Raw genomic sequence first — 19,448 nt, 5'->3', positions numbered from 1 at the left:
GATCTCTAGAACTACCCAATACACCAACCAATCCAATTAGGAACGAACTACCTTTGATCTTGAATTGTCCAATTTCTTAAACCTATTGATTTCGGATCGACCCCAAAACTTGGGCAACATCATAATATGGTGGGAGGAGTCATTTGGTTAAGTTTGAATGAAATCCGATCTCTAGAACTATGGAATTGACCAACCACTCCAATTGGGAGCGAACTGTCTTTGAACTTGAATTGTCTAATTTTTTGCTCCTATTGATTTCGGATCGAGCCCAAAACTTGGGCAACATCATAATATGGTGGGAGGATTCATTTGGTTAAGTTGGAGTGAAATCCGATCACTAGAACTACCCAATACACCAACCCACCTAATTAAGAACGAACTGCCTTTGAACTTGAATTGTCCAATTTCTTACACCTATTGACTTCGAATCGACCCCAAAACTTGGGGAACATCATAATATGGTGGGAGGAGTAATTTGGTGAATTTTGAGTAAAATCCGATCTCTAGAACTATGGAATAGACCAACCACTCAAATTAGGAACGAGCTGACTTTGAACTTGGATCGTCCAATTTTTTACACCTATTGATTTCGGATCAACCCCAAAACATGGGCAACATCATAATATGGTGGGACGAGTCACTTGGTTAAGTTTGAGTGAAATCCGATCTCTAGAACTACCCAATACACCAACCCACCGAATTAGGAACGAATTGCATTTGAACTTGAATTGTCCAATTTCTGACACTTATTGATTTCAGATCGACCCCAAAACTTGGGCAACATCATAATATGGTGGAATGAGTCATTTGGTTAAGTTTGAGGAAATCCGATCTCAAGAACTACCGAATACACCAACCCACCCAATTAGGAACGAACTGCCTTAGAACTTGAATTGTCCAATTTCTTACACCTATTGATTTCGGATCGAGCCCAACACTTGGGCAACCCCATAATATGGTAGGAGGATCCATTTGGTTAAGTTCGAGTGAAATCCGATCTCTTGAACTACCTAATACACCAACCCACCCAATTAGGAACGAACTGCCTTTTATCTTGAATTGTCCAATTTCTTACACGTATTGATTTCGGATCGACCCCAAAACTTTGGCAACGTCATAATATGGTGGGAGGAGTCATTTGGTGAATTTTGAGTAAAATCCGATCTCTAGAACTACCCAAAACACCAACCACTCCAATTAGGTACGAACTGCCTTTGATCTTGAATTGTCCAATTTCTTACACCTATTGATTTCGCATCGACCCCAAAACTTGGGCAACATCATAATATGATGGCTGGAGTCATTTAGTTAAGTTTGAATGAAATCCGATCTCTAGAACTACCCAATGCACCAACCTACCCAATTTGGAACGAACTATCGTTGAACTTGAATTGTCCAATTTCTTACACCTATTCATTTCGGATAGAGCCCAAAACTTGGGCAACGTCATAATATAGTGGGAGGAGTCATTTGGTTAATTTTGAGTGAAATCCGATCTCTAGAACTACACAATACATCAACCACTCCACTTAGGAACTAACTGCCTTTGAACTTGAATTGTCCAATTTCTTACAGTTATTGATTTCGGATCCACCCCAAAACTTGGGCAACATCATAATATGGTGGGAAGAGTTATTTGGTTAAGTTTGAGTTAAATCCGATCTCTAGAACTACCCAATACACCAAGCAGTCCTATTAGGAACGAACTGCCTTTGAACTTGAATTGTCCAATTTCTTACACCTATTGATTTCAGATCGACCCCAAAACTTTGGCAACATCATAATATGGTGGGAGAAGTCATTTGGTTAATTTTGAGTGAAATCCGTTCTCTAGAAGTACACGATACACCAACCACCCGAATTAAGAACGAACTGCGTTTGAACTTGAATTGTCCAATTTCTTACACCTATTGATTTCGGATCGAGCCCAAAACTTGGGCAAAATCATAATACGGTGGGAGGATTCGTTTGGTTAAGTTTGAGTGAAATCCGATCTCTAGAACTACCCAATACACCAACCCACCCAATTAGGAGTGAACTGCCTACGAACTTGAATTGTCCAATTTCTTACACCTATTGATTTCGGATCGAGCCCAAAACTTGGGCAACCCCATAATATGGTAGGAGGATCCATTTGGTTAAGTTCGAGTGAAATCCGATCTCTTGAACTACCTAATACACCAACCCACCCAATTAGGAACGAACTGCCTTTTATCTTGAATTGTCCAATTTCTTACACCTATTGATTTCGGATCGTCCCCAAAACTTTGGCAACGTCATAATATGGTGGGAGGAGTCATTTGGTGAATTTTGAGTAAAATCGGATCTCTAGAACTACCCAAAACACCAACCACTCCAATTAGGTACGAACTGCCTTTGATCTTGAATTGTCCAATTTCTTACACCTATTGATTTCGGATCGACCCCAAAACTTGGGCAACATCATAATATGATGGGTGGAGTCATTTAGTTAAGTTTGAATGAAATCCGATATCTAGAACTACCCAATGAACCAACCTACCCAATTTGGAACGAACTATCGTTGAACTTGAATTGTCCAATTTCTTACACCTATTCATTTCGGATAGATCCCAAAACATGGGCAACATCATAATATAGTGGTAGGAGTCATTTGGTTAAGTTTGACAGAAATCCGATCTCTAGAACTACCCAATACACCAACGAATCCAATTTGGAACGAACTACCTTTGATCTTGAATTGTCCAATTTCTTACACCTATTGATTTCGGATCGACCTCAAAACTTGGGCAACATCATAATATGGTGGGAGGAGTCATTTGGTTAAGTTTGAATGAGATCCGATCTCTAGAACTATGGAATTGACCAACCACTCCAATTGGGAACCAGCTGTCTTTGAACTTGAATTGTCCAATTTTTTACACCTATTGATTTCGGATCGAGCCCAAAACCTGGGCAATATCATAATATGGTGTGTGGAGTCATTTGGTTAAGTTTGAATGAAATCCGATCTCTAGAACTACCCAATACACCAACCCACCTAATTAGAAACGAATTGCCGTTGAACTTGAATTGTCCAATTTCTTACACCTATTGATTTCGAATCAAGCCCAAAACTTGGGCAACATCATAATATGGTGGGAGGAGTCATTTGGTGAATTTTTTGTAAGATCCGATCTCTAGAACTATGGAATAGACCAACCACTCCAATTAGGAACGAACTTTCTCTGAACTTGAATTGTCCAATTTTTTACACCTATTGATTTCGGATCGAGCCCAAAACTTGGGCATCAACATAATATGGTGGGAGGAGTCATTTGGTTATGTTTGAGTGAAATTCGATCTCTAGACCTACCCAATACACCAACCCACCCAATTAGGAACGAACTACCTTGGAACTTGAATGGTCAAATTTCTTACAAATATTGATTTCGGATCGACTCCAAAACTTGGGCAACATCACAATATGGTGGGAGGAGTAATTTGGTTAAGTTTGAGTGAAATCCGATTTCTAGAACTACCCAAAACACCAGCCACTCCAATTTGGAACGAACTGCCTTAGAACTTGAATTGTCCAATTTCTTCCACCTATTGATTTCGGATCGACCCCAAAACTTGGGCAACATCATAATAAGGTGGGAGGAGTCATTTGGTTAAGTTTGAGTGAAATCCGATCTCTAGAACTACCCAAAACACCAACCCACCCAATTAGGAACGAACTGCCGTTGAACTTGAATTGTCCAATTTCTTACACCTATTGATTTCGGATCGAGCCCAAGACTTGGGCAACGTCATAATATGGTGGGAGGACTCGTTTGGTTAAGTTTGACTGAAATCCGATCTCTAGAACTACCCAATACACCAACCAATCCGATTAGGAACGAACTAAGTTTGATCTTGAATTGTCCAATTTCTTACACCTATTGATTTCGGATCGAGCCCAAAACTTGGGCAACAACATAATATGGTGGGAGGAGTCATTCGGTTAAGTTTGAGTGAAATCAGATCTATAGAACTACCCAAAACACCAACCACTCCAATTTGGAACGAACTGCCTTTGAACTTGAATTGTCCAATTTCTGACACCTATTGATTTCATATCGACACCAAAACTTGGGAAACATCATATCATTGTGGGAGGAGTCATTTGGTGAATTTCGAGTAAAATCCGATCTCTAGAACTATGGAATTGACCAACCACTACAATTAGGAACGGATTGCCTTTGAACTTGAATTGTCCAATTTTTTACACCTATTGATTTCAGAACGATCCCGAAACTTGGGAAACATCATAATATGGTGGGAGGAGTCGTTAGGTTAAGTTTGAGTGAAATCCGATCTCTAGAACTACCCAATACACCAAACCACCCAATTAGGAACGAACTGCCGTTGAACTTGAATTGTCAAATTTCTTACACCTATTAACTTCGGATCGAGCCCAAAACTTGGGCAACATCATAATATGGTGGGAGGAGTCATTTGGTTAACTTTGAGTGAAATCCGATCTCTAGAACTACCCAAAACACCAACCACTCCAATTCGGAACGAACTGCCTTTGAACTTAAATTGTACAATTTCTTACACCTATTGATTTCGGATCGAGCCCAAAACATGGGCAACATCATAATATCGTGGGAGGAGTCATTTGGTTACGTTTGAGTGAAATCCGATCTCTTGAACTACCCAATACACCAACCAATCCAATTAGGAACGAATTTCCTTTGATCTTGAATTGTCCAATTTCTTAAACCTATTGATTTCGGATCGAGCCCAAAACTTGGGCAACATCATAATATGGTGGGAGGAGTCATTTGGTGAATTTTGTGTAAAATCGGATCTCTAGATCTATGGAATAGACCAACCACTCCAATTAAGAACGAACTGTCTTTGAACTGGAATTATCCAATTTTTTACACCTATTGATTTCGGATCGAGCCCAAAACTTGGGCAACATCATCATATGGTGGGAGGAGTCATTTGGTTAAGTTTGGGGAAATCAGATCTCTAGAACTACCCGATACACCAACCACCCCAATTAGGAACGAACTGCCTTTTAGCCTGAATTGTCCAATTTTTTACACCAATTGATTTCGGATCGAGCCCAAAACTTGGGCAACAACATAATATGGTGGGAGGAGTCATTTGGTTAATTTTTGGGGAAATCAGATCTGTAGAACTACACAATACACCAACCACCCCAATTAGGAACGAACAACCTTCGCACTTGAATTGTCCAATTTCATACACCTATTGATTTCAGATCGGGGCCAAAACTTGGACAACATCATAATATGGTGGGAGGAGTCATTTCGTTAATTTTGAGTGAAATCCGATCTTTAGAACTACCCGATACACCAACCACCCCAATTAGGAACGAACTACCTTTGAACAGGAATTGTCCAATTTTTTACACCATTTAATTTCGGAACGAGCCCAAAACTTGGGTAACATCATAATATGGTGGGAGGAGTCATTTGGTTAAGTTTGAGTGAAATCCGATCTCTAGAACTACCCAAAACACCAACCACTCCAATTAGGAATGAACTGCCTTTGATCTTGAATTGTCCAATTTCTTACACCTATTGATTTCGGATCGAGCCCAAAACTTGGAAAACGTCATAATATGGTGGGAGAAGTCATTTCGTTAAGTTTGAGTGAAATCCGATCTCTAGAACAACATAAAACACCAACCACTCCAATTAGGAACGAACTGCCTTTGAACTTGAATTGTCTAATTTCTTACACCTATTGATTTCGGATCGAGCCCAAAACTTGGGCAACATCATAACATGGTGGGAGAGGTCATTTCGTCAATTTTGGGTTAAATCCGATCTCTAGAACTACCCGATACACCAACCACCCCAATTTGGAACGAACTACCTTCGAACATGAATTGTCCAATTTGTTACAGCTATTGATTTCGGATAGAGCCCAAAACTTGGGCAACATCGTAATATGGTGGGAGGAGTCATTTGGTTAGTTTTGAGTGAAATCCGATCTCTAGAACTTCCCAAGACACCAACCCACCCAATTAGGAACGAACTGCCTTTGAACTTGAATTGTCCAATTTCTTACACCTATTGATTTTGGATCGACCCCAAAACTTGGGCAACGTCATAATGGGGTGGGAGGAGTCATTTGGTTAAGTTTGACTGAAATCCGATCTCTAGAACTACCCAATACGCCAACCCACCAAATTAGGAACGAGCTGCCTTTGAACTTGAATCGTCCAATTTCTAACACCTATTGATTTCGGATCGAGCCCAAAACTTGGGCAAGATCATATGGTGGGAGGAGTCATTTGGTTAATTTTGGGGGAAATCAGATCTCTAGAACTACCCAATACACCAGCCACCCCAATTCGGAACGAACAACCTTTGAACTTGAATTTTCGAATTTCTTACACCTATTGATTTCGGATCGAGCCCAAAACTTGGGCAACAGCATAATATGGTGGGAGGATTCATTTGGTTAAGTTTGAGTGAAATCCGATCACTAGAACTACCCTATACACCAACCCACCCAATTTGGAACGAACCGCATTTGAACCTGAATTGTCCAATTTCTTACACCTAATGATTTTCGATCGACCCCAAAACTTGGGTAACATCATAATATGGTGGGAGGAGTCATTTGGTTAAGTTTGAGTGAAATCCGATCTCTAGAACTACCCAATACACCAACCAATCCAATTAGGAACGAACTGCCCTTGATCTTGAATTGTCCAATTTCTTAACCTTATTGATTTCGGATCGAGCCCAAAACATGGTCAACTTCATAATATGGTGGGAGAGGTCATTTGGTTAAGTTTGAGTGAAATCCGATCTCTAGAACTACCCAAAACACCAACCACTCCAATTAGGAACGAACATCCTTTGAACTTGAATTGTCCAATTTTTTACACCTATTGATTTCGGATCGAGCCCAAAACTTGGGAAACGTCATAATATGGTGGGAGGAGTCATTAGGTTAAGTTTGAGTGAAATCCGATCTCCAGAACTGCCCAATACAACAACCCACCCAATTAGGAACGAACTGCCTTTGAACCTGAATTGTCCAATTTGTTACACCTATTGATTTTCGATCGACCCCAAAACTTGGGCAACATCATAATATGGTGGGAGGAGTCATTTTGTTAATTTTGAGTGAAATCCGATCTCTAGAACTACCCGATACACCAAACACACGAATTAGGAACGAACTGCCTTTGAACTTGAATTGTCCAATTTCTTACACCTATTGATTTCGGATCGACCCCAAAACTTGGGCAACATCATAATATGGTGGGAGGAGTCATTTGGTTAATTTTTAGTAAAATCCGATCTCTAGAACTACCCGATACACCAACCACCCGAATTAGGAACGAACTGCCTTTGAACTTGAATTGTCCAATTTCTTACACCTATTGATTTCGGATCGAGCCCAAAACTTGGGTAACATCATAATATGGTGGGAGGAGTCATTTGGTTAAGTTTGAGTGAAATCCGATCTCCAGAACGACTTAATACACCAACCAATCCAATTAGGAATGAACTGGCTTGATCTTCAATTGTCCAATTTCTTACACCTATTGATTTCGGATCGAGCCCAAAACTTGGATAACATCATAATAAGGTGGGAGAAGTCATTTGGTGTATATTGAGTAAAATCCTAACTCTAGAACTATGGAACAGACCAACCACTCCATTTAGGAACGAATTTTCTTTGAACCTGAATTGTCCAATTTCTTACGCCTACAGATTTCGGATAGTCCCCAAAACTTGAGCAACAGCATAATACGGTGGGAGGAGTCGTTTGGTTAAGTTTGAGTGAAATTCGATCTCTACAACTACCCAAAACACCAAGCACTCCAATTCGGAACGAACTGCCTTTGAACTTGAATTGTCCAATTTCTTACCCCTATTGATTTCGGATCGACCCCAAAGCTTGGGCAACATCATAATATGGTGGGAGGAGTCATTTCGTTAATTTTGAGTGAAATCCAATTTCTAGAACTACCCAAAACACCAACCACTCCAATTCGGAATGAACTGCCTTCGAACTTGAATTGTCCAATTTCTTACAACTATTGATTTTGGATCGAACCCAAAACTTAGGAAACATCATAATATGGTGGGAGGAGTCATTTTGCTAAGTTTGAGTGAAATCGTATCTCTAGAACTACCCAAAGCACCAACCACACGAATTAGGAACGAACTGCTTTTGAACTCGAATTGTCCAATTTCTTACTCCTATTGATTTCGGATCGAGCCCAAAACTTGGGCAACATCATAATATGGTGGGAGGAGTGATTTGGTTTATTTTGGGTGAATTCCGATCTCTAGAACTACCCCATACACCAACCACCCCAATTCGGGACAAACAACCTTTGAACTTGAATTGTCCAATTTCTTACACCTATTGATTTCGGATCGAGCCTAAAACTTGGGCAACATTATAATATGGTGGGTGGAGTCATTTGGTTTAGTTTGAGTGAAATCCGATCTCTAGAACTACTTAATACACCAACCAATCCAATTAGAAACGAACAGCCTTTGAACTTGAATTGTCCAATTTCTTACACCTATTGATTTCGGATCGAGCCCAAAACTTGGGCAACATCATTATATGGTGGGAGAATTCGTTTGGTTAAGTTTGAGTGAAATCCGATCTCTAGAACTACCCAATACACCAACCCACCCAATTTTGAACGAACTGCCACTGAACTTGAATTGTCCAATTTCTTACACCTATTGATTTCGGATCGAGCCCAACACTTGGGCAACATCATAATATGGTGGGAGGAGTCATTTGGTTAAGTTTGAGTGAAATCCGATCTCTAGAATTACCCAATACTCCAACCCACCCAATTTTGAACGAACTGCCTTTCAACTTGAATTGACCAATTTCTTACACCTATTGATTTCGGATCGAGCCCAAAACTTAGGCAACAACATAATATGGTGGGAGGAGTCATTTGGTTAAGTTTGAGTGAAATCCGATCTCTAGAACTACTTAATACACCATCCAATCCAATTAGGAACGAACAGCCTTTGAACTTGAATTGTCCAATTTCTTACACCTATTGATTTCGGATCGAGCCCAAAACTTGGGCAACATCATTATATGGTGGGAGGAGTCATTAGGTTAAGTTTGAGTGAAATCTGAACTCTAGAATAACCCAATACACCAACCCACCCAATTAGGAACGAACTTCCTTTGAACTTGAATTGTCCAATTTCTTAAACCTATTGATTACGGATCGAGCCCAAAACTTGGGCAACATCAAAATATGGTGGGAGGAGTCATTTTGTTAAATTTGAGTGACATCCGATCTCTAGAACTACCCGATACACCAACCACCCGAATTTGGAACAAACTACCTATGAACGTGAATTGTCCAATTTCTTACACCTACTGATTTCGGATCGAGCCCAAATCTTGGGCAACATCATAATATGGGGGGAGGATTCATTTGGTTAAGTTTGAGTGAAATCCGATCTCTAGAACTACCCAATACACCAACCCACCCAATTAGGAACGAACTGCCTTTGAACTTGAATTGTCCAATTTCTTACACCTATTGATTTCGGATCAACCCCAAAACTAGGGCTACAACATAATATGGTGGGAGGAGTCATTCGGTTAAGTTTGAGTGAAATCCGTTCTCTAGAACTACCCAATGCACCAAACAATCCAATTAGGAACGAACTGCCTTTGATCTTGAATTGTCCAATTTCTTACACCTATTGATATCGGATCGAGCCCAAAACTTGGGCAACATCATAATATGGTGGGAGGAGTCATTTGGTTTATTTTGGGTGAAATCCGATCTCTAGAACTACCCAATACACCTACCACCCCAATTTGGAATGAACAGCCTGTGAACTTGAATTGTCCAATTTCTTACACCCATTGATTTCGGATCGAGCCCAAAACTTGGGCAACATCATAATATGGTGGGAGGAGTCATTTGGTGAATTTTGAGCAAAATCCGATCTCTAGATCTATGGAATAGACCAACCACTCCAATTAGGAACGAACTGCCTTTGAACTTGAATTGTCCAATTTTTTACACCTGTTGAGTTCGGATCGAGCCCAAAACTTGGGAAACATCATAATATGGTGGGATGAGTCATTCGGTTAAGTTTGAGTGCAATCCGATCTCTAGAACAACCCAATACACCAACCCACCCAATTAGGAACGAACTGCCTTTGAACTTGAATTGTCCAATTTCTTAAACCTATTGATTACGGATCGAGCCCAAAACTTGGGCAACATCATAATATGGTGGGAGGAGTCATTTTGTTAAGTTTGAGTAACATCCGATCTCTAGAACTACCCGATACACCAACCACCCGAATTTGGAACAAACTACCTATGAACGTGAATTGTCCAATTTCTTACACCTATTGATTTTGGATCGAGCCCAAATCTTGGGCAACATCATAATATGGGGGGAGGATTCATTTGGTTAAGTTTGAGTGAAATCCGATCTCTAGAACTACCCAATACACCAACCCACCCAATTAGGAACGAACTGCCTTTGAACTTGAATTGTCCAATTTCTTACACCTATTGATTTCGGATCAAGCCCAAAACTAGGGCTACAACATAATATGGTGGGAGGAGTCATTTGGTTATGTTTGAGTGAAATCCGTTCTCTAGAACTACCCAATACACCAACCAATCCAATTAGGAACGAACTGCCTTTGATCTTGAATTGCCCAATTTCTTACCCCTTTTGATATCGGATTGAGCCCAAAACTTGGGCAACATCTTAATACGGTGGGAGAATTGATTGGGTTAAGTTTCAGTGAAATCCGATCTCTAGAACTACCCAATACACCAACCCACCCAATTTTGAACGACCTGCCTTTAAACTTGAATTGTCCAATTTCTTACACGTATTGATTTCGGATCGAGCCCCAAACTTTGGCAACATCATAATATGGTGGGCGGAGTCATTTGGTTAAGTTTGAGTGAAGTCCGATCTCTAAAACTACCCAATACCCCAAGCCACCCAATTAGGAACGAACTTGAATTGTCCAATTTTTTACCCCTGTTAATTTCGGATCGAGCCCAAAACTTGGGCAACATCATAATATGGTGGGAGGAGTCATTAGGTTAGGTTTGAGTGAAATCCAATCTCTAGAACTACCCAATACCCCAACCCACCCAATTAGGAACGAACTGCCTTTGAACTTGAATTGTCCAATTTCTTACACCTATTTATTTCGGATCAACCCCAAAAATTGGGCAACATCATAATATGGTGGGAGGAGTCATTTGGTTTAGTTTCAGTTAAATTCGATCTCTAGAACTACCCAATACCCTAACCATTCCAATTAGGAACGAACTGCCTTTGATCTTGAATTGTCCAATTTCTTACACCTATTGATTCCGGATCGAGCCCAAAACTTGGGCAACACCATAACATGGTGGGAGAATTCGTTTGGTTAAGTTTGAGTGAAATCCGATCTCTAGAACTACCCAATACACCAACCACCCGAATTAGGAACGAACTGCCTTTGAACTTGAATTGTCCAATTTCTTACACCTATTGACTTCGGATCGAGCCCAAAACTTGGGCAACATCATAATATGGTGGGAGGAGTGATTTGGTAAATTTTGAGTGAAATCCGATCTCTAGAACTACCCAATACAACAACCACCCGAATTAGGAACGAACTGCCTTTGAACTTGAATTGTCCAATTTCTTACACCTATTGATTTCGGATCGAGCCCAAAACTTGGGCAACATCATAACATGGTGGGAGAATTTGTTTGGTTAAGTTTGAGTGAAATCCGATCTCTAGAACTACCCAATACACCAACCCACCCAATTTTGACCGAACTGCCTCTGAACTTGAATTGTCCAATTTCTTACAACTATTGATTTCGGATCGAGCCCAAAACTAGGGCCACATAATAATATGGTGGGAGGAGTCATTTGGTTAAGTTTGAGTGAAATCCGATCTCTAGAACTAAGGAATAGACCAACCACTCCAATTAGGAACGAACATGAATTGTCCAATTTTTACCCCTATTAATTTCGAATCGAGCCCAAAACTTGGGCAACATCATAATATGGTGGGAGGAGTCATTAGGTTAAGTTTGAGTGAAATCCGATCCCTAGAACAACCCAATACACCAACCCACCCAATTAAGAACGAACTGCCTTTTAACTTGAATTGTCCAATTTCTTACAACTATTGATTTCGGATCGAGCCCAAAACTAGGGCCACATAATAATATGGTGGGAGGTGTCTTTTGGTTAAGTTTGAGTGAAATCCGATCTCTAGAACTACCCAATACCCCAACCCACCCAATTAGGAATGAACTGCCTTTGAACTTGAATTGTCCAATTTCTTACACCTATTGATTTCAGATCGACCCCAAAACTTGGGCAACATCATAATATGGTGGAAGGAGTCATTTGGTTAAGTTTGAGTGAAATCCGATCTCTAGAACTACCCAATACACCAACCCACCCAATTAGGAACGAACTGCCTTTGAACTTGAATTGTCCAATTTCTTACACCTATTGATTTCGGATCGAGCCCAAAACTTGGGAAACACCATAATATGGTGGGAGGAGTCATTTGGTTAGGTTTGAGTGAAATCCGATCTCTAGAACTACCCAAAACACCAACCACTCCAATTAGGAACGAACTGCCTTTGAACTTGAATTGTCCAATTTCTTACACCTATTGATTTCGGATCGAGCCCAAAACCTGGGACACATCATAATACGGTGGGAGGAGTCATTTGGTTAATTTTGAGTAAAATCCGATCTCTAGAACTATGGAATAGACCAACCACTCCAATTAGGAACGAACTTGAATTGTCCTATTTTTTACCCCTATTAATTTCGAATCGAGCCCAAAAGTTGGGCAACATCATAATATGGTGGGAGGAGTAATTAGGTTTAGTTTGAGTGAAGTCCGATCTCTAGAACTACCCAATACCCCAACCCACCCAATTAGGAAGGAACTGCCTTTGAACTTGAATTGTCAAATTTCTTACACCTATCGATTTCGGATCGACCCAAAAACTTGGGCAACATCATAATATGGTGGGAGGAGTCAATTGGTTAAGTTTGAGTGAAATCTGATCTCTAGAACTACCCAAAACACCAACCACTCCAATTAGGAACGAACTGCCTTTGAACTTGATTTGTCCAATTTCTTACACCTATTGATTTCGGATCGAGCCCAAAACTTGGCCAACATCATAATACGGTGGGAGGAGTCATTTTTTTCAAGTTTGAGTGAAATCCGATCTCTAGAACTACCCAATACACCAACCAATCCAATTAGAAACGAACTGCCTTCGATCTTTTATTGTCCAATTTCTTACACCTATGGATTTCGGATCGACCCCAAAACTTGGGCAACATCATAATATTGCGGAATAGTCAATTGGTTAATTTTGGGAAAAATCCGATCTCTAGAGCTACCCAAAACACCAACCACTCCAATTAGGAACGAACTGCCTTTGAACTTGAATTGTCCAATTTCTTATACCGATTGATTTCGGATCGAGCCGATAACTTGGGCAACATCAAAATAAGGTGGGAGGAGTTATTTGGTGAAATTTGTGCAAAATCCGATCTCTAGAACTATGGAATAGACCAACCGGTCCAATTAGGAACGAACTACCTTTGAACTTGAATTGTCCAATTTCTTACACCTATTGATTTCGGATCGACCCCAAAACTTGGGCAACATCATAATATGGTGGGAGGAGTCATTTGGTTAATTTTGAGTGAAATCCGGTCTCTAGAACTACCCGATACACCAACCACCCGAATTAGGAACGAACTGCCTTCGACCTTGAACTGTCCAATTTCTTACACCTATTGATTTCGGATCGAGCCCAAAACTTGGGCAGCATCATAATATGGTGGGAGAATTCATTTGGTTAAATTTGAGTGAAATCCGATCTCTTGAACTACCCAATACCCCAACCCACCCAATTAGGACCGAACTGCCTTTGAACTTGAATTGTCCAATTTCTTACCCCTATTGATTTCGGATCGAGCCCAAAACTTAGGCAACACCATAATATGGTGGGAGGAGTCAATTGGTGAATTTTGAGTAAAATCCGATCTCTAGAACTATGGAATAGACCAACCACTCCAATTAGGAACGAACTGCCTTTTAAATTGAATTGTCCAATTTTTTACACCTATTGATATCAGATCGAGCACAAAACTTGGGCAACATCATAATATTGTGGGGGAAGTCATTTGGTTAATTTTGGGTGAATTCCAATCTCAAGAACTACCCAATACACCAACCACCCCAATTAGGAACAAAAAGCCTTTGTACTCGAATTGTCCAATTTCTTACACCTATTGATTTCGGATCGACCCCAAAACTTGGGCAACACCATAATATGGTGGGAGGACTCATTTGGTTAAGTTTGAGTGAAATCCGATCTCTAGAACTACCCAATACACCAACCACTCCAATTTTGAATGAATTGCGTTTGAACTTGAATTGTCCAATTTCTTACACCTATTGATTTCGGATCGGCCCCAAAACTTGGGCAACATCATAATATGGTGGGAGGAGTCATTTGGTTAAGTTTGAGTGAAATCCGATCTCTAGAACTACCCAATACACCAACCCCCCCAATTTGGAACGAACTGCCTTTGAACTTGAATTGTCCAATTTCTTACACCTATTGATTTCGGATCGACCCCAAAACTTGGGAAACAACATAATATGGTGGAAGGAGTCATTTGGTTAAGTTTGTGTGAAATCCGATCTCTAGAACTACCCAATACACCAACCCATCCAATTAGGAACGAACAGCCTGTGAACTTGAATTATCCATTTTCTTACACCTATTGATTTCGGATCAAGCCCAAAAGTTGGGCAACATGAAAATACGGTGGGAGGAGTCATTTGTTTAATTTTGAGTGAAATCCGATCTCCAAAACTACCAGATACACCAACCACCCGAATTGGGAACGAACTGCCTTTGAACTTTAATTGTCTAATTTCGTACACCCATTGATTTCAGATCGAGCCCAAAACTTGGGCAACATCATAATATGGTGGGAGGACTCATTTGCTTAAGTTTGAGTGAAATCCGATCTCTAGAACTACCCAAAACACCAACCACTCCAATTAGGAATGAACTGCCTTTGAACTTGAATTGGCCAATTTCTTACACCTATTGATTTCGGATCGAGCCCAAAACTTGGGCAACAAAATAATATGGTGGGAGGGGTCATTTCGTTAATTTTGAGTGAAATCCGATCTCTAGAACTACCTGATACACCAACCACCCCAACTAGGAATGAACTGCCTTTGAACTTGAATTGTCCAATTTTTTACACCTATTGATTTCGGATCGAGCCCAAAACCTGGGCAACATCATAATATGGTGGGTGGAGTCATTTGGTTAAGTTTGTGTGAAATCCGGTCTCTAGAACTACCCAAAACACCAACCACTCCGATTAAGAACGAAGTGCCTTCTAAATTGAATTGTCCAATTTTTTACACCTATTGATTTCGGATCGAGCCCAAAACTTGGGCTACATCATAATATGGTGGGAGGAGTCATTTGGTTAAGTTTGTGTGAAGTCCGATCTCTAGAACTAATTAATACACCAACCAATCCAATTAGGAACGAATAGCCTTTGAACTTGAATTGTCCAATTTCCTACACCCATTGATTTCGGATCGAGCCCAAAACTCTGGCAACATCCTAATATGGTGGGGGGAGTCATTTGGTTAGGTTTGAGTGAAATCCGATCTCTAGAACTACCCAATACACCAACCACTCCAATTAGGAACGAACTGCCTTTGAACTTGAGTTGTCCAATTTTTTACACCTATTGATTTCGGTTCGAGCCCAAAACTTGGGCAACATCATAATATGGTGGGAGGAGTCATTTGGTAACGTTTGAGTGAAATCCGATCTCTAGAACTACCCGATACACCAACCACCTAAATTAGGAACGAACTGCCTTTGAACTTGAATTGTCCAATTTTTTACACCTATTGATTTTAGATCGAGCCCAAAACCTGGGCAACATCATAATATGGTGGGAGGAGTCATTTGGTTAAGTTTGAGGGAAATCCGATCTCTAGAACTACCCAATACACCAACCACCACAATTACGAACAAACAACCTTTGAACTTGAATTGTCCAATTTCTTACACCTATTGATTTCGGATCGAGCCCAAAACTTGGGCAACATCATAATATGGTGGGAGGAGTCATTTGTTTAAGTTTGAGTGAAATCCGATCCCCAGAACTACCCAAAACACCAACCACTCCAATGAGGAACGAACTGCCTTTGAACTTGAATTGTCCAATTTCTTACACCTATTGATTTCGGATCGACCCCAAAACTTGCGCAACAACATAATATGGTGGGAGGAGTCATTCGGTTAATTTTGAGTGAAATCCGATCTCTAGAACTACCCGATACACCAACCACCCCAATTAGGAACGAACTGCCTTTGAACTTGAATTGTCCAATTTCTTACACCTATTGATTTCGGATCGACCCCAAAACTTTTGCAACAACATAATATGGTGGGAGGAGTCATTCCGTTAATTTTGAGTGAAATCCGATCTCCAGAACTACCCAATACACCAACCCACCCAATTAGGAACAAACTGCCTTTGGACTTGAGTTGTCCAATTTCTTACACCTATTTATTTAGGATCGACCCCAAAAATTGGGAAACATCATAATATGGTGGGAGTAGTCGTTTGGTTAAGTTTGAGTGAAATCCGATATCTAGAACTACCCAATACACCAACCCACCCAATTAGGAACGAACTGCCATTGAACTCGAAATGTCCAATTTCTTACACCTATTGATTTCGGATCGACCCCAAAACTTGGGAAACATCATAATATGGACGAATCATTTGGTTAAGTTTGAATGAAATCCGATCTCTAGAACTACCCAAAACACCAACCACTCCAATTAGGAACGAACTGCCTTTGAACTTGAATTGTCCAATTTCATAGACCTATTGATTTCGGATCGAGCCCAAAACTTGGCCAACATCAGAATATGGTGGGAGGAGTCATTTGGTTAGGTTTGAGTGAAATCCGATTTCTAGAACTACCCAAAACGCCAACCAATCCAATTCGGAATGAACTGCCTTTGATCTTGAATTGTTCAATTTCTGACACCTATTGATTTCAGATCGACCCCAAAACTTGGACAACATCATAATATTGTGGCAGGAGTCATTTGGTTAATTTTGGGTGAAATCTGATCTCTAGAACTACCCAATACACCAACCACCCCAATTAAGAACGAACAGCCTTTGAACTTGAATTGTCCAATTTCATACACCTATTGATTTCAGATCGAGCCCAAAACTTGGGCAACATCATAATATGGTGGGAGGAGTCATTTGGTAATGTTTGAGTGAAATCCGATCTCTAGAACTACCCGATACACCAACCACCTAAATTAGGAACGAACTGCCTTTGAACTTGAATTGTCCAATTTTTTACACCTTTTGATCTCAGATCGAGCCCAAAACCTGGGCAACATCATAATATGGTGGGAGGAGTCATTTGGTTAAGTTTGAGTTAAATCCGATCTCTAGAACTACCCAATACACCAACCACCCCAATTACGGACAAACAACCTTTGAACTTGAATTGTCCAATTTCTTACATCTATTGATTTCGGATCGAGCCCAAAACTTGGGAAACATCATAATATCGTGGGAGTAGTCATTTGGTTAAGTTTGAGTGAAATCCGATCTCTAGAACTACCCGATACACCAACCACCCGAATTAGGAACGAACTGCCTTTGAACTTGAATTGTCCAATTTCTTGCACCTATTGATTTCGGATCGAGCCCAAAACTTGGGCAACAACATAATATGGTGGGAGGAGTCATTTGTTGAATTTTGAGTAAAATCTGATCTCTAGGACTGTGGAATAGACCAACCACTCCAATTAGGAACGAACTGCCTTTTAAATTGAATTGTCCAATTTTTTACACCTATTGATTTCGGATCGAGCCCAAAACTTGGGCAGCATCATAATATGGTGGGATGAGTCATTTGGTTAAGTTTGAGCGAAATCCGATCTCTAGAACTACCCAAAACACCAACCAATCCAATTAGGAACGAAGTGCCTTTGATCTTGAATTGTTCAATTTCTGACACCTATTGATTTCAGATCGACCCTAAAACTTGGTCAACATCATAATATTGTGGGAGGAGTCATTTGGTTAATTTTGGGTGAAATCCGATCTCTAGAACTACCCAATACACCAACCATCCCAATTAGGAATGAACAGCCTTCGAACTTGAATTGTCCAATTTCTTACACCTATTGATTTCGGATTGAGCCCAAAACTTGGGCAACATCATAATATGGTGGGAGGAGTCATTTGGTTGAGTTTGAGTGAAATCCGATCTCTAGAACTACGCAAAACATCAACCACTCCAATTAGAAACGAACTGCCTTTGAACTTGAATTGTGAAATTTCTTACACCTATTGATTTCGGATCAAGCCCAAAACTTGGGCAACATCATAATATGGTGGGAGGAGTCATTTGGTTAATTTTGAGTGAAATTCGATCTCTAGAACTACCCAATACACCAACCACCCGAATTAGGAACGAACTGCCTTTGAACTCTAATTGTCTAATTTCTTGCACCTATTGATTTCAGATTGAGAACAAAACATCGGCAACATCATAATATGGTGGGAGGATTCATTTTGGTAAGTTTGAGTGAAATCCGATCTCTAGAACTACCCAATACCCCAACCAATCCAATTAGGAACGAACTGCCTTTGAACTGGAATTGTCTAATTTCTTACACCTATTGATTTCGGATCGATTCCAAAACTTGAGAAACATCAGAATATGGTGGGAGGAGTCACTAGGTTAACTTTTGGGTGAAATCCGATCTCTAGAACTACCCAATACACCAACCGATTGATTTCGGATCGACCCCAAAACTTTTGCAACATCATAATGTGGTGGGACGAGTCATTTGGTTAATTTGGAGTGAAATCCGATCTCTAGAACTACCCGATACACCAACCACCCGAATTAGGAACGAATTGCCTTTGAACTGGAATTGTCCAATTTCTTACACCTATTGATTTCGGATCGAGCCCAAAACTTGGGCAACATCATAATATGGTGGGAGAAGTCATTTCGTTAATTTTGAGTGAAATCCGATCTCTAGAACTACCCGATACACCAATCACCCCAATTAGGAATGAACTGCCTTTGAACTTGAATTGTCCAATTTTTTACACCTATTGATTTCGGATCGAGCCCAAAACTTGGGCAACATCATAATATGGTGTGAGGAGTCATTTGGTTAAGTTTGAGTGAAATCCGATCTCCTGAACTACCCAAAACGCCAACCACTCCAATTAGGAACGAAATGCCTTTGAACTGGAATTGTCCAATTTCTTACACCTATTGATTTCGGATCAAGCCCAAAACTTGGGCAACATCAT

The sequence above is a fragment of the Prunus avium genome, chromosome 2 (genome assembly GCF_965620075.1).
Source record: "Prunus avium chromosome 2, drPruAviu1.hap1.1, whole genome shotgun sequence".
In the NCBI taxonomy this organism is placed as follows: domain Eukaryota; kingdom Viridiplantae; phylum Streptophyta; class Magnoliopsida; order Rosales; family Rosaceae; genus Prunus; species Prunus avium.
This window is presented reverse-complemented; position numbering follows the sequence as displayed.